At 44.2% G+C, this 13,193-nt stretch overlaps 1 protein-coding gene across 1 annotated transcript in view; it reads right to left on the bottom strand.

Annotated features, from left to right (window-relative positions):
- The window catches only part of LOC129707109 (uncharacterized), a 58,260-nt gene that overhangs the window by 10,009 nt on the left and 35,058 nt on the right, over positions 1–13,193 (bottom strand). The gene's annotated exons all lie outside the window — the stretch shown is intronic.

The raw sequence follows: 13,193 nt of genomic DNA, 5'->3' as shown, positions 1-13,193 counted from the left end.
TTCTTTCATGTCTCTTAATTTATAATAAAGTTAGGCTTTAGAATATTGATACACAGCTTGTGTGTTAAGGTCAATGGAAATCAACGGGAACAGATGCTAATTGCGAGTATGAAATGGCCTAACTTTTTTATACTGAAAGATATTTGACGAAAAGTGAAGTAGGTGTCAAATTTAAACAATTTGTTTTATGCTTTATCTAAGGAATTAAATTGCGCAGGACTTGAATGTTTAAAAAGAAATCTCAAAAATGTGGGTAAATAAGCTAGTGTTTGGTGATCAATGTGGTGTTCATGTAATGCTCATGTGTAACCCATAATGATGGTGCATTGTAGCAGATTGGTCAATATTCGGCTAGTCGGTAGATCTCCCAGGCAGCATGCAAGAGTGAAGAACAGGTAAGCACAGACCATCATCGTAAATCATCACCCTTTTGGGAGAAAGCGGCTCTAGGTTCCAAATACAGAGTACAAGAATATTCTCCTATGGGGGAAGCGAAGCGATGGATGCAGGGTCACGAGACACACCAGGTATATCTATTATCCCCACATGGAACCGAAAATGCACCAAAATGGAACAAAACCGAACATTCAGATGAGAGAGAGTGTCACCGTAAAACCGCCAGCACAACTACCCGCTGCAATAAGTTGCACAACCCAGTGATGATGATTGCCATTGCATATTATACTTATCACCTGTATTAGAAGGAACGATAGAATGACAACCTAGGAAGACGAATCTCTGTATTTGTTCATTGAACATGGTCCACCAAAAAATTTATGAAAGTACACCTCCCACGGTGCGGCACAAGCGCACTTTTAAATCTAGACGACCGTAAACCATATATACAATACAAACGAATAAAATACCAGATTAAATAACAATAGCAGCCGAGGTCGACCCCTCTAGTTGAATGGAGTGTCGTATTTTTATTTTGCACATTGTTAAGTGTCACGTTATGGCGGTGGGGAGAAGACTGTCTCTTGGAGTCTCTTGAGATGCGAGTTTGTGAAACAAGACCCTGTACGTCTGTCAGAGGGCAGCAGGATGAACAGGTGTGTCAAGAGTGGGAAGGGTCCTCAGGATGTTGGATGCACTGCCAAGAAGGCAGCAGAGAGCTGAAAGATTGCCATTAAGGGAGGGCAAGTGGGAAGCCAGTGATGTTTTTGATGCAGGTGTGATGACCATGGGACGCGGCTCTCCTGTCCGCGCAGAGGCAGCTGGACATACATGTGGTTATTACAGTACGCCAGAACACTCCGATGGAGCAAGCGGTAGAGAGGACACCAGCAGATCTCCGCCAGGTTGTTTGCTGAGGATCCTCAGAAAGTAGAGTCGCTGCTGGGGCCCTTCTAGACTGCTGTGAGTGGGGGTTTGTAGTCCAAGGAGGATCACCTCCTAATTTGTAGGGCCCAAGGAGATTGCAAAGTCTGAGACCTTTCCACAGCAGTCCCCATTGATGAAGAGGGTTTGGGGAGGCTGCACTGTTCTTACGGAAAGGCAGTCGATAATAATTTCTTTGTTTTTGTGGTGTTAGGATGAAGGTATGAGGTCGTCTGCACCCCCCCACCACGCATTGCCAGGCTTTGGACTTCCTCCCGGTAAAGCATGTATCATCTACTCCTGAGAACGGCCAACCACAATCGTATAGTCCGCAAATTGAGATGGTGTTGGTGGAAGTGGGCTGGAGGGGGGCACAATAGTGGGTAGTAGAGGCGGGAGGAGGGGGACTCACACACAGCCACTGGTGGGGAGAGACGAGTGCTGAGATGTGATGAGGGTTGGACGAAGGGGAGGCCCAGTCTGACCGGTCTAAGGGGGCTGATTTTAGAACAGAAACGTTCTGATCCAATCGAGGCAGATGGGTTGGGAGCGTCCGTAAATACCATGAGTTTGGGAACAGTCTGTTGGGGATGAGGAATTGAAGAGGCGGAGCTAAAAGTACAATGAAAACGCATCTCACATAAGCTCGCACTGGTATTCAGAGGTGGGGGCAGTGCAGGGTGTGTGAAGATGAGCAGAGGCAGATTGGGATCCTCAGTGGACATATTTGCTATGTAGGCAAAATGGGTAGGATGCGAAGGGATTGGTGGCGAGGAGGACTGGCTTGATGTGCGTTGGACCAGACCTCTCGAAAACACTTCATGATTGGACTGGTGTGAAGAAAGAGGAATGGCAGTAAACAGGAAAAACAACCTGGTTATACTGTGCTTGTCTTAAAGCCGACGTGTGAACAGGCCCGTTTGAATTTAGGTAGTGGGATGATTGTGGCAAGATTAGGCACGGTGGGATGAGGAGGTTTTGGGACCAGGGAAAGGTGAAGATTTTCGTGAAGGACTCGGAGAACTGGGGTATGCCCATTCCTTCAGAGACCATTCAGGCACGCCATAGGAGTGTTGGCAAGACTGCTCGGGTTAACGTTCCTCGTATTAAAAACTTCATGCACCGAAGTAATTATATAATGCTCAAAAGCTAGAAATGGGGCGCAAGCGGAAGAGTTGAAGGCCGATACAGCGCCAAGAGACCCGGGGTTCGATCCAGACTACGGAGTGCTGTCTGTACAGAGGCTGTCGTTCTCACGGGAACCTGATGGTGGGTTTTGCGTCCGGGATCGCCGGTTTCCACCCGCATCCCGAGACGACAGGTTGGTAGGATTAAATGGCTTGGACTAATTGTAAATTGTCACTAAGTGTGCAGTAGGATAAGTGTGAATGTGCCGTGGAGGCGCTGAGGTCAGCACCGTGACCCAGTGGATTTCACGTGTGTCTCTCTAAAACTAAACTCAAAAAGCCTTAAACCGGCAGAATAGGTAGGTATAGGGTGGAAAGTTCAAGAATTATTATGTGTCTAATGGAAGGTCAACAACTTCCCAAGCAATAGCTAACTGACCCACTGTGTTCCAAAAATGACTTGTTTAAAGAGAAGACTCGCACTGTGAGTTTGATGTAGCATTAGGATGTCCCACGAACACTATTAGTGAGCCATTTTGAGGCCAATTGTCTGAGGAGAGGTCTATATGCTGGCTCCGGAGTAGGGGCCCGAAGAGGAGGTTTACAAGAAATGATCCCCGAAAGATGAGTAGCGTACCCCATGTTTGTGGACATATGGGCCTATGTACTGTGGAGAGTAAGAAGCATGAGGGGACCTCATGGAAACATACGCTGGTGCTGAAAGGATGGATATAGTGAAGGAGAGAAGGAGAGGCTGTAATCTAGGGGAGAGTCTCAAGACAAGAATTAACCGGACATTCTTTTAGGAAGCGAGAATTTATTCTCGAAGGGTGGTGATCTGCAATTCTGTTGCCGCAGAAAAGGAGATTATTTTTTCCTGTGGAGGATAAGCCATAGTGGATAGGTTTATAAGTCGACAGCCAGATAGATTCTTGATAGTACAGGCAAGATCAGAGGAATATGAGGACGAGGAAGGCAGGAGAAGGAGCGTTCGGAGCGGGGATCGATCAGCCACTGTTGAATGGCGAGCAGTAGACTTCGAATGGGAGACCGACCTGAATATGTACTCCTACCCCTCGTGGGTTAGCGCTAGTCAAGGGGAATACTTGTTATGCAGTGTGGGGGGCCGGACCTATGCAAACCAGAAAGGGAGAGATGGCCATACACAGACAAACCCAACCCAAATCGCCCTGCGATACCGGTAGCTTAACAGCATTTTTATCAATGCAACGGCTTTGACGGGTCATTCGATGGGATAAAGCTTTTTGTCTCGTTCCCACCCAGCATTTTTGCAAAAATTTTCTCCGATCAATACAGTGCAACGTGGAAAAGGGTACCGCGGAAGATCCAAATGGTAGGGTGGATGGGAGGTTAAAGAAGGCCGTTGAAGGAACAAGAAAAGGAGAGAGGGAAGATATACTCTGGAGTTTGTTCTAGTACTCTGAAGTGGATTTGGCTTTGGTGGTTAACCTGATAAGATTGTTATAATAGTGAGAGAGATGAGAGAGGTAATAGATAGTGGCCGATGAGACGAAAATTATCCCCAAATTCGAATGATGGACATCTTCATCGAATGGTGTTGAAGAGTGAGAGATCGGTACGTTTGTTTTTAGGAGATTGATTGAAGAGGGAAGTTGAATTCGGTTGTGTCGGTGACAAACAGTATGGGAAAGAACGGCCACAAGGAGCCGTAAAGCCAGGCCGAACCAGCCCATGTAATTCATTAGGTAAGACTGAATACAAGAAATGGATCCATAAGTCCCAATGAAATGTCAAGTTGATCTTTCCATCAGTAGCAGGTTAGCCGTAGGAGCTCAACGCAAAGGCAGGCAGCAGAGGAGAGACGAGGGTAGGTGGTTCAGGAATGATCTGAGACCAAAATTTATTTAGTTTTCAACTTGTTTCAACCTTTTGGCAGTTACAATGTCACATTGATTGCATTGTAATTCAGGCAGGGTTGGGCAACGCAATACATAGATAGATGACTCAGTCTAAACAATCAGTCTAGTCCCTGGTTCAAGGCGTGTAAGGGACAGTGAACCTTACCTGGTTCAGTCAATGGGCAATATCACATTGACTTTACATTAATTGGCAGAAGTAATGGCAAAAAAAATTCATTGTCATAAACACACCATTGACTCGCTGTGTTGCGAGCACAATGCCAAGTGACCAGTGCGCAAGCAAGCATCCCATCCAATAGTGTTGACTGTAATTACACGAATTTCTAATTCATAAAAACTGATCAGATAGCCCCAGAGAGTCGGTTAACAGAGTGACTAGATGGATATGAACAATGAATTCGCAGTTAACCGGGAGCTCCTTATCCTCCCACGTGAAGATCATCAATAATTAGCTGTAACCTTCTGGACTACGGTTGCCAAAGCTTATTATACCATTAATGTTCTATAGCTGTGATCACCTTAGAGGAAAGAGCGAGTGTCATCTATTTTGGCGTGCAAGGGTTAAGTTTCGCTCAATGCTTACCAATTAGCGTGAGTAGTGAAAGAAGTAGAAAAAAGAAAACGCAATAAAAAAAACGCATAAATCAACTACTAAAAACGCTAAATTAGAGTACCCAACCTTTGAGGTTCTAAAAGCTCGTAGTTTAACACACATATGATGAGAATGACGATATTCTAGTCAGTTCATAGCGAATACTCATCATTGTGTTACACAAAAAGCGGGAGTAAAAAGCAGTGGGGCAAGGTGTAGCATCGCGGAGAGAAGGTTGAGATGGAGTGCCGTTCGGGCGAGGACATTTTCGATGGACCTCGACCCGAAAAACGGGACACCATTTCCTTCCTCAAGAGAGTGCTGCACTTGTCACCGCGAGTTAAGACTCAGCTATGGGTTAATATCCATCTGGATTTTACACAGGCAATCGTGCATCATGTCCACATCACTCTTAGTATTAGAAGAAATACCACGGAACCTGGCTCTTCGGCCACCCAATGATCATTGTGTACCGCCGATCTAGTGATACCGCACACTAGTACTACCTCCTAGGGAAAGTCAAATTACCCAAGCCCATTCGCCGACAACCCATTGTGGACCCCCTCTGCAGTGAGCAGGGGCCTGGTGACACAGGGCCTATACAAATTATCTGCCAAGGATTACCGAGTAAGGTAATGGCCACAAGTTGAAGGGTCCCCAAAGTAGGACTGGATGCATGGATACCGAGAAACGGGGGAAACATAGAAAAGGTGCAGAGAGGCAGTCGGCCCGGTCGGTGTCTGCACCAACCATTCGATATTACGGACATGATTACTCATCAAATCAGTATCCTGCCCGCCTGTTCTTCTCCTCTTACCATACTGATCCCTTAGCCACTAGAGGCCCACTCTAACTCATCTAAATATAGCCAAAGGAATGATCATTCTACCTTCTGTAGGCAGAGAATCGCAAGAGGATTCACCACTTCTCTGTGTGAAAAATGCGTTTCCTCATCCAGCGGGATCCTAACTATCCCCCCATTCCTCAATACTGACCCTTGTCCTGGGCACACACATCAGGGGACACCCGCCATCAGCCGTCCAACATTAAGAGTGTAGGTTCTATAAGACCCCCCTTAATTTGTATTTTCTTAGAATTCTAGCGAGTACAAGCCGAGATCTAGCCAGTCTTTCTCAATTGAAAGTCCTACATCCCAGGAATCCGTCTGGTGAAACTTCTCAGTGGATAATGAACCCCTCTGTTACACTAGTAGTCTCATAAAACCATAATTCTTAATGCTCTGTAAAAACGCAAATAAACCCCGGATGACACAAGCAGATCCAATAACATGCGGTGAATGTGCTAAAACCAATGGGACAACCATGATTCGCCATAGTAGAGCAAGAAGCGAGAGAAACAAGATGCTACGCCCACAAAGTGCGCCTCCAGCATCATAATTCCATTGTATTTGCCCCACAAAAGCAGATCAAACAACTTGCCAAACTAGCTTTAGCCGTAGTGGGACGGCAAGTACGCTCGACATTAGCCTACAAATGTCAGGGTCGGGTTGGCGAAACCTGGACACGCATGACGGAACATACTTGTGAGTACACAGGAACTATGGTCATAGCCCGTTGGCCTTAGACACCAAGAATCAGAGGGTTTTCAAATCCGAGTCCAGTTTTATAGCGCAGGCATGCGTTTGGACACTTGGTGCCCCTGGCGGCGTGCATTTGCCACAAATCGGCGTCCATGACGGAGAGCATGACGCAATGGTCCATACGGCCAAAAGAGGAAAGGTTTTTATTTGTGTGTTGGACTTATAGTATGTTGTAGAGCCCGGAAGCTTTCTAACAGGTGATTTTTTGGTAGTTAATCCGTGGGGCTATAGCTCACCTGGTGTCATAGTGGCACACCTCCCCAAGAATTTGCAAGCCCCAGCGAGTAATCCCCTTGGACATCGCCACTCTATTTCAGGAACTCCCATTGATATTGAAACTCACGTAGACTAGCCAAGGTGACATGTTGCTTGTTAAGCTCTGCGGGGTCAATTTGAGGGAATCCGACTGGATTGTACCGAGAGCATCCACTGGGTAAACTATAGAAGAGTAACAGACCGACAAGGGTGTAGTTAAGAAATACAGTAGCTCAAATTTCTGTACAAAAAAGAGAGAGAAATCAGATAGGAGGAAGCGACAGAATGAAATAAAAGGGAAGAACTAGCGAGAATGGATCAAATGTAATAAAAGAATTATTGCTGAGAAACTAGTAGCAAGAAGAAAAAAGAGTATAGATGAAAAGAATAAGGAGAAAAGTGGGAAAAAACAGTGAAATCGCAAGTAGAGACAAGGTCCGGAGATTAAAGAAGAAAAAAGCAAAGTCGTAATAGAATTTTTTTTTTTTAAGGTTTAACAGCACAGATGGAATCTCTTGGACGAGACCAGATGGTGATTGTCCTCACAGTGGCGGCTGGGTTCTTGACGTTCCCTCAGCACTCTGATTTACAACAAAATAGGATAGAATTTACTGGAAGGCGAGAACAGGGTATCAGACAACAGCATTAATGTTGATACACATCTAGACAGTCTGTGAGAAACAGATCACATTTTTGTACCCCTGACAATGCATCATTGCACACCTGCAGAAACACAGATCGTCCGTATAGATTGTGGTGCTGTTTGAATGTCCTGCACAAACCTCGTGTTTGAGATTACATTGATAAATATCTAGGGATTAATACGTCGGAAACACATTGCTGGGAATACGACAATCAGGCTCCCAGACCCAGCAGTCTAGCCCGTGTCATTGACCTGGTTAAAAAGTGAAAGACAAATGTCACAAATTGGCCAGGCTATCAAGAATTCATTTTCAAGATTTGTGGCATAATATTGTGATTACCTCCCCCATTCCCCATGTCAGAGAATATGTCGTGAGAAATGACTGAGAATATTGCCTCATCTTCCCACTGCATACACCATTGAACATTTGCTTGAAGACTAAATGCTCGTGCAGAATAATTTAATTTCTGCATGGGTCGTCATCGTAAGCTGCTTTAGAATGACAGATCCATTGTGATTCAAGGAAAGGTAGCTGAATGGATAGAAAATTGGCATCTTGGACAGAAACAGAGGGTGATGGCGGAAGGTTGCTTTTTAGACTGGAGGTCTGTGACTAGTGGTGTGCCTCAGGGTTTGGGTACATCCCATTTCATGATTTGGATGAGAACATACGTGACAGGTTAAGAAGTTCACAGATTGAAACAAAAATGGGTGGGTATTATCACGAGTGAAGGTGGTTGTCAAAAATTGCAGCAGGATCTTGATGGGTTGGATAGATGGGCTGAGGAATGGTTGATGGAATTTTATATAGAGAAATGTGAGGTGTTGCTTTCTCGAAGCACTAACATGGGCAGAACCTACACAGTGAATGGTAGGGATCTGGGAGAGTGTTGTAGAGTAGAGGGATCTAGTAGTACAGATACATATTTCATTGAAAGCGGCATCATAGTTAGATAGTGGTGGTCAAAAAGGCTTTTGGCACATTGGCCTTCATCACTCAGAGTATTGAGTAGAAAAGTTCGGAGAGGTAATGTTGCAGTTGGTTGAAGACATTGGTGAGGGCGACATTTAGAGTATGTTGTTATTTTGGGGACCACGTATAGGAAAGATGTTGTCAAAGATGGAAAGGGTACTAGAGAAGATTACCACTGTATGAAAAGGTGTGATCCTAGGGATGACAACACACAGAGTCAGACTGCTGGTTCTGCATGATTCAGCTAACCAGACTTCCAGCTGCACTCTATCATTCCACAGTCAGTAACTTACATGCAGCTCTTTGAATGATTCTTCTGAGTGCTCGCCAGACACAGATATTAACCTTGTAGCAGAAAATTCACTATTAAGCACAGAGGTTCCTGAGATATGATAGCATTCATTCATTTACCTTGTTACTATTGATTCATTATGATTTAGTACATTAAACCACCTCAAAAACCGCCTGTAGGAGCGTGTTTACGATTGGAATTAGCTTGGCCAATGTTCCAGCCTGGACGTTGCTCAGGATTGACAGGGCTTGCTCCAGACAGTGGGTCCCATCAATCATTGTCAACCTTTGACTAGCGACAATTACGACTGCGGGTTTGCCCAAAGTGTTCAAGTGCTGACTGAAAAGTTGTCGATTTTGCCCACAAAAACACATCGCCAGCTGAAAGAAAAAAACGGAGCATTTATATTTAAATTTTTCCCACAAAATTTCACAGGAACTAGAGGGTTAGAAGCATGGAAATATCAGGCTAGGTGCGGTATATATCCACAGAGGATTAAGTTAGACACAAAAAGCTGGAGAGTATCAGCGGGACAGGCAGCAGATCAGGAGAAAAGAAAGGGTGACATTTCGGGTCGAGACTTCTTTAGACTCCCCAAAATGCGTAGTAAATCTGGCAGGTAAGCTTTTTGGAGGAACGGTCGAAAGAGTCAAGTCATGCAAGTCCAATTTTATGTCGTAGCACAGTTCGAAACAACTCTCATTGACACAAAGTGCTTTAAATCAGTGAGGTGCTACGTGCTACATACAGTGGTACATAGGTCTACATAAATACATAAATATATTACTTACAGCGCTGTCCATCAGGGGGCCTCAAAGAAAGCTTGTGAGTAGAAATAGGTTTTAAGTTAGACGAAAAGTAGCGATGGAGGGGGGAAGTTCTGATGAGAAGAGGGATTTTGCTGGTCCCAGTCTAGGGCTGCAACCGCAAAATGCGTGTGGGAGCGCCTCCTGCCGTATACCCTGACCCCGCAGGAGAGTCAGTAAGCCCAAGAGGCTGATCCCAAGAGGACTTGGGCGTGCTGGTGCAGATCTGCAAGTCTAATCCGTATAAGAAAGCAAACTCAATGGTTGTCATTTATTTGAAGAGAGGTGTATGCAAAAAACATGGATGTTGACTATCTATAGCCACTGGTCAGGCCACATGAGAGCATGTAGTGGCCCATATCTGAGGAAAAGATGTGCTGGCTCTGGAGAGGATACCAGGAATGAGTAGGTTAACCGAGGATGAGTGTTTGTCCAAGTCAACTGGGCCTGGAGTTTAGAGATATGAGGGGGGAACATCATTAAAATCACAGACTAGTGAACGGCTTGGTTAGAGTAAGCGGGAGAGAATATGTTCCACTAATGGGAGAGTGTAGCCCTGGAAGGTCATGGTCTCAGACATTAAGGTTTGATTCTTTAGGAAGGAGATTGAGAGAAATTTCTTTAGTCAGGGGTGGTGAATCTGTGGAAGTCAGTAGTAGAGTTTTTAAAAGGCAGAGATAGATAGATTCTTGAGTGAGTAAGGTGGTCAGAGGTTATGGGGAGAAGGCATGCGACTGGTTGTTTAGGTAGGAGAGAGAAGAGAGCTAGATTGAATGGGGGAGTAGACTTGTTGTGACGAATGTCCTAATGTCTACTCCTATTATTATGGACTAAACTCGGAGATCGTGGAAAGGTGACATTTCGCTTCGAGGATCTTCAACCCAAAATGTAATGGTTCCAGGAACAGGTGTTATGACCAGTATGTACATCACCTGCCTCTATTCTCCACAGTCGCTTGACAACCCGTGGTTACGCCCAGCACTTTCTGTGTCCTAGCATGAGCTAGGAAGGTTTGCTGTGGCTGGAGTTTTTTACCTTGCAGTTGTACATCTGTTGGCCTTACAGGAGGGTGATGCTCCATCGGGAGATGAGTTGCTTGGCACGTTAGCCCACATACGTTGTTTTATCCTTCTGACTAAAGGTCAACGTTTGTTGCACAGTAGATTCTGAAAGCCGGTCAGTTTTTGTGCCAATGACCACAGCAGAGAGTGTGGTATAGTAGATGGAACAGAATTAGCATTAATCAAGGTTAGCATTATCGTACGCATTTCAGTACTCCAGCTCTCGGCATACTTGCAGGCCACAGTGAAGTATGGTTACTAAAATGGAATATTTCATTCTGTCAGTATAAGTTGGTGCCTAATTTCATGCACAATTAAATCATTAAATTTCAGTAATATTTAAACTGTCTTTAAAATGCTATAGACGATCGCTCCCCTTTAAAACCCCCCCCATTGAGGAAAGCCTGTAAGTGTTGTCAGAGCAAAAAGTGAGGTGCATAACTAGATACAGAAGATCTATATCCTCTGTAGTTTCTGAGTGAGGGTGGGAGGGGTGGGTGGAGGAGATTGCCCACGCAAGATGGCAATCAGTAAACCGAAGGACTATTCGTTTGAACTTTGGGTAACTTTGTCGGTGTAAAAAAAATATGGGGACACTGGGCACTTGAGGTCAGCTACTGATTTTACTGGGTTGGTATGCAACCCACCATGATACTGTATCACTGTACACAGGATAATAACGTATAATTGATATAAAGTATAATTGAACGTGTATTGAATTCAAGTATGTCGTCCCCAAATATGGATCTTAGTTAACCTGGACCTGCTCAATTGTTTAAGTCTCCAAACTTTTTATTCATTATCACCAATTAAATAAAGGACAGAATTGACTATTATTAATTCTACACGTAACCAAACAATACTGGATACAGCTTACAAACTATAACGCAATAATCACATTCTACCCCAAATAAATCATCCCAAAGCTTTCAATCCAAGTCTACTCCCAAACTATTAACATTATTGCAAATATCAATTCTACATTATTGTAAAAATATATCACCCTCCCCAAACTTTCCATCGCCTTGTATTAATCAAAATCTCATATATGTGTACTAAATTTCATTAAACCAAATCAAGGCGTAATCAAGTGTCACAACTTACCCTTGAAAGGCATCCATAGTTCCCAACCCATCTGTGACTAGAAAGCAGTCCCCTGATTGCCTTGGAAATCCTGGAATAGATATCCCACTTTCCCCCCCTCCGTGATCACATACCAGCAATTTGACAAACAATGGTTGCACATTTGGCACAGGATTCAATGAAACATACTATACGACAACCATTCTACAATTTCCCAAAGGTCACTTTGTATGTGAGAGTAATGTGGAAAGCACCCCAAAAGTCAATCATGTACAAAATTATTTGGTGTGCAACATGGTTTTGAGAAGATGATCCAAACGAGATACGGTCCCCCCCCCCTTTTTAGCCGTACATCAGTAACAAGACGCCGTCCCACGCAGACATCATGAATATTCACGTGAAGCCATTTTTACGGGTGAGTATATGGTTTCTCACTGGAAGGAGGGCATGCATGTAAGTGCAATGATCCGTACCAAGACCGTCAAAAGTGAGTAAGTTCCGCACCGATCAGAAACCAGAACGCAAAAAGCAGGGATGTGAGCAAAAGCAAGAGTTTTGGAGAGCTTATCCATTAATCCATTTAGACGTTACAGTTGTACACTTCACCTTAAAGATGAAGAACAGGAAAACAAATTGCAATTCCAATTATATCAGTTTCCAAATTAAAATAAAACATGTACTATGTGAGCGAATTACATATGCACTATATTTTTTGGGTACACATGCAGAAATACAAACTTGTTATCCTTCGTCGAAAGCCTTTACATAGGAACAGCCGTAAACAGATACTGTGAATGAAAGATAGAAACATGTCTAACCCATCAATACCATTACGAATTAGAACAGCATAGGCTTTTTAAAAAGCCAACCCATTCCATAAAGCGCGTTAGACAACACCACAGACCCAACAATGCATAAGCCAATCAAAAATTGTCCCCTTAGGAGAAGAAAGAAATTGGCAACAGTAAGTTCTGGCACAGGCATGAGGGCGAATAGGCATTCGTCAATCAAGTCACGCACCATTCAATCAGGGTTAATCTCCTTCCGGCTTCACCCAATTCCTCACATACCCCAATTTATCCCTGACACCGTCTAATTAAAAATTGCTATCTCAAGGCGGCCACCACAGCCTTCAGTGCAATGATTCCACAAGATTCCACCACCTTTAACTAAAGAATTTTCCCTCATCTCACTTTAGGAACGTCCATTTATTACTGAGGCTATGACCTTGTCCTAGACTCACAACAGCGGAAACATCCTACAACATGCCACTATCCAGCCCTTTCATATTTTGGTAAAATTTACAATGTCCACCCGATCTTCTAAATGTAGGAATCCACGTACACAGCTGTTAGTAAGAGTGGATCAAAATAGAACGGGTTAAAAGATCAACTCTTATTTCCCAGGCAATTTTTAAGCAAATCATAGCATGATACAGTAGGAAAGGTCCCTCAGCCAATAAGCATACCTTACCGGCCAACAAGTCCTAGTACCCCCCCCCCCCAACTAGTCCCACTGCTGCACTTGGTCAATCAATCCC

This window comes from Leucoraja erinacea, chromosome 20 (assembly GCF_028641065.1).
Source record: "Leucoraja erinacea ecotype New England chromosome 20, Leri_hhj_1, whole genome shotgun sequence".
NCBI classification, from domain to species: Eukaryota; Metazoa; Chordata; class Chondrichthyes; order Rajiformes; family Rajidae; genus Leucoraja; species Leucoraja erinaceus.
The sequence above is the reverse complement of the archived record's forward strand: the minus strand, read 5'-3'. Positions and strand labels throughout refer to the sequence as shown.